Source organism: Prunus persica, chromosome G4 (genome assembly GCF_000346465.2).
Source record: "Prunus persica cultivar Lovell chromosome G4, Prunus_persica_NCBIv2, whole genome shotgun sequence".
Classification (NCBI taxonomy): domain Eukaryota; kingdom Viridiplantae; phylum Streptophyta; class Magnoliopsida; order Rosales; family Rosaceae; genus Prunus; species Prunus persica.
Window position 1 is genome coordinate 23,396,159 of NC_034012.1, and position 4,154 is coordinate 23,400,312.

At 37.1% G+C, this 4,154-nt stretch overlaps 1 long non-coding RNA gene across 1 annotated transcript; it reads left to right on the top strand.

Annotated features, from left to right (window-relative positions):
- On the top strand, positions 651 to 3,909 carry LOC109948578. Its single transcript, XR_002271234.1, has 2 exons — positions 651 to 763; positions 3,451 to 3,909. It is a non-coding gene; the product is annotated as an uncharacterized LOC109948578 (long non-coding RNA).

Here is a 4,154-nt window from a genome sequence, read left to right on the forward strand (position 1 = left end):
GGCAATTGGGGATAAAGTACGCTTAAATACTCCCAGAAAGCCCACAACGGAATCAAAATACGAGAGTGACAAAGTTTCCCGAAACTGAATTTCGCCCTAGCAAACGGTGTCGGATGCCCGAAAAAGCCCGTCAGCTTAAATACTCCCAGAAAGCCCACAACGGAATCAAAATACGAAAGTGACAAAGTTTCCCGAAACTGAATTTCGTCCTAGCAAACGGTGTCGGATTCCCGAAAAAACCCGTCAGTCATGGCAGCGCGATGAGTTTTACTCGTGACGCCGTTCTCTTCAAATCGACTGCTCGTGGGCCTGATTCTGAGGTCGGAGCCCAGAGACGCGGTTTACCCGATACGCGCGTCGCTCCAGCTGCTCTTCAACTGCTTCCGACGTCACCCCGAGGAGCCCGTCTCCAATCAACTGGGTGCCGGAAAGGAGCGGGACCGACGCACTGCCGGAATTATCGGGGGTTTTTTCGCGTTCAATTGTCGTTAGGTAGGCCATTTGGCGTGGCTTATATACTTTTAGGCGTTGTAAGCTAACGGATGCGATCATACCAACTCACATGCACCGGATCCCATCAGAACTCCGAAGTTAAGCGAGTTTGGGCGAGAGTAGTACTAGGATGGGTGACCTCCTGGGAAGTCCTCGTGTTGCATCCCCTCTTTTTTTCCTTTTTCGGTTTGGTTTGGTTTAGTTCGGTCAGTTTGATCGGTTTATCGATTTTTATGCTCACCCCTAGCCACAACCACCTCCATTGCCGAAGGTAAATTCTCTCGTCTGTGCATTGTAGGGTTTTTATTTTTATTTTTATTTTGCTTTGAAATTTATACCTATATCAGAATGATATATGCTATGGGAGCTATGGGAAGTGTTTTCTGTTAAATCAGAAGTATGCGGTGATGAGGCTATTTGTGGACTAGAGTTTGTGATCTGGGTTCTTCTCCCAAAAGTTTGATTACAAACCCTTGGCTGTCTGAGCACTCTTAATCTGTTTTCTGTTATCTTCCAATCTGTAGTTTTGCAAAACCCATAAAAATTTTCTCAAATTTATTGGCTTTTTTTTTGCTGAGCACTCTTGAATTGTATCTCTCTTTAACTTCTGCAGAATTAAGTTATTTATTATAACTGAAGTGCCCTGAAAAATTAGTCTCTTGAGCATGTTTGTTGATTTAGCCAATCTTGAAAACAGAAGGTTTGAATGTCACCAAAATGCTAATAAGAGTGCCACTTACTAAATGATTTTGCGTTGTTTGGTGTTTGAGATTGTGATGCACTATGACCATAAAAAAAGTAAAGAAGATTGTGCTGCACAACATATATGCCATTTTAATTCAAAATACAAGAGTGGTTAATTTTTACTTAAAAGATGAATTAGCATGTGGGAATAATAGAATTGATTTTGGAATATGGGACCTTCTTCAATAATTCTAGAGGCGCCAACTAGTTTTCTAGAGACGCCAACTCGTGTCGAAATGTTTTTAAATCCTAAATAAGGTAGCAAGATTTCATTCGTTTGTACTTGGACTCACTGTGAATCGCCATGTTTAGAAAAATGAAGAAGAGTCATTAATAAATAAATTTTCCTTAATAGGTTTTTAAGGATATGGATGAAGAACTGGCTGGCCAGACTTATATAAGAATAGTATACATAATAGAGAAGAAGTGGGTTTAGCTTCGCCAAAGTCCAAATCTGAATTGTTAATTCTATAACGGTAAGCATTTTTTTACCACAAAACCAATGCTGTGTTGTGTATTGCAAGTGGGTTTTCCTGCTGCTTTCTTGAAAGGGCTATTTGTTTTTCTGGGCAGCCAAACAGAAGATTTTCTAAGGACATTCTGGTTTTGAATATTGATGATTTTGCTTGTACATGGTTTATGCTGTTAGCAAAATGAAATACATTGTTTGGTTGCTAAGAAAAGTCAGATGAATAGAAAAATCAATGCTAGTGTTGTGAGTCATGTATCTCTTATGGTCTTGGACAAATTTGATTTAGTTGGGAACCTTTTCTTCATTTGTTTGACCAAAACAGTTATGGAAGATTCGTCCTTTTGTCTTTGCATATCTCTTTTTATTTATTTATTTTTCTAGCTTATATGATTGTTTAGTTGCATTTTAGAAATTGAATTGAATATGAATCTTTGATTATTTCTTTTCCTTTTTGTATTGCAGGTTTGAGTCTTTGAGATGTCTGAAAGTTCGGATCAAGTGGATTGTTGCAATGGTAAGTTTGAATTTTGTCTTCATTAAGGGATAAAATTTCTGAGTTTCTGTTAAAAAAATTTCCTTTGAATGTGCTTTAAATTTGATTGTTCTGTTTTCTGTTTTATTCTTCTAGTATCTTACTTTATTTTCCATTCTATTTTGTTAAAATAGCAAATCGGCCGAAAAATACTCATCTCTTGCGCGAGCACCATGAGAAGGCACTCTCGGAGGAGGACAAAGCCTTAACAGAGTTTGATGCTCAGTGCAAAGATATTAAGAAAGAGCTTGAGCCGAGTGAAGCTCCAAAGAAAGAACTCAGCAAAGAGCTGGAGCAGAGTGGAGATCAAAAGAAAAAGCTTAAGAAAAAGACACAACTTCAAAAGCAGTTGCCACAAATGGTATTCTTAATGCCCTCAACTTCCAATAAATTAACTGGGGTTTTATTTGCATTAAACAAAAAGATTTACAGCTTTCAGGGATTTCCTTGTTGGTGCATTTTTATTTCAGTTCGAATATTAGCTGGATTTCAATTCAATGCATTGCCATTGGTATTAGAACCTTCTCTTTAACTTTCTTTTACATTGTTCTTGTTCAACTTATTTGATTTTCTTAGAATATCAACGATTCATGGGACTCCGCTGTCCTACTTGGTTGGTTCTGGTGAAGGTGATACACTGTTGTCTTGAACATTTAAGTAGCTCTTCCTTGCTAACTATCTTTTAGTTCTCCCTTTTGCTAATCTAGTGGCAGAATTTATGGTTGATAAATATACCACTGTTTGCACACGTATGGTATTTATTCGATATACGCTGTCGTATTTGGCAATTATTAATAAATTGGGAACTCATTTAGTGCCTTTTTTTAAAATGGTGCCATAACAATTTCTATTGACACTCATTTTTCTGAACAGGGTGACGAAACAGGAGGAGGTTCTAATGAGCCTGCCACACAACCTGGCAGTCTGATTCTTGATGCAAGCACTGCCTATTTTTCGGAGGTCTGCCATTAAACACTTGGTTAAGACTACAGGAAGCAATCTCTGTAGGATTGTTAGGTATTTTCTCAGACTGATCTCTATTTCTGGAAAGGACAAACTAGCTGAAGGCAATGGGAAGAACCTTATCCCAGAGCCAATTCCTTCTCAAACTCCTGAAGAAGTAAACTCCTCTCCTTCAGTTTTGTTAAAGATTATTATACTCCAACTTAAACTAACCATTATATACATGTTATTTTATTATATATTGTAGAAATGGGGAGTAAAACATCCACTACAAATTTGAATAAGACTCTCCCTTCTTAGTGTGATTAAGATATGTTGGAGGGTATTTTTATTGCATCTTATTTTAATTATGATTTGTTGATGGTGAAACTTTGTGTTAATTCTTTTAAGTGTTGTGTAGGTTGCTTTGTGAAGGCTTTTGGAAGAATGGATGCATCATATTTTTTGCAAGGATATTATCTCTATGTGTATTTTTGTGATGGGTTGTAATCTTTAATGTCATAAGTTTAATTTGGTTTGTGTATTATTTTTTGTAATGGTTTGTAAGAGATTATATTTCCTTTCTTGGTTGGTTGGTTGGTTGAATGTGTGTATGTGAGATTTATTTAGTTTAGAAACTTAGATTGGAATGATGGATTTTTATAGCTTGAATGTACATAATTTCAGGTTTTGAAAGAGAAGTAAAAAGTGTTTTGGGCTTGTTCATAAGAATTTAATAGGTTTTGGCAATTTGACAACAAAAAAAGGGTTTTGGCTGAAAGGGAATCGGATTTGGGCTTTGTTTTGCTAAAAAATATGAATTGGGCTTTTTTTGGCCGAAAATAAATAAGATTTAGGCTTTTGGAAAATTGTAAAAATGGGCTCAAGCCCAAACCGAGAAGAATCAGAACCGAACCGAGAACCGAGCCCATTGCCAGTTTGACCCATTTTCGGGTTTCACCCTAGACCCGA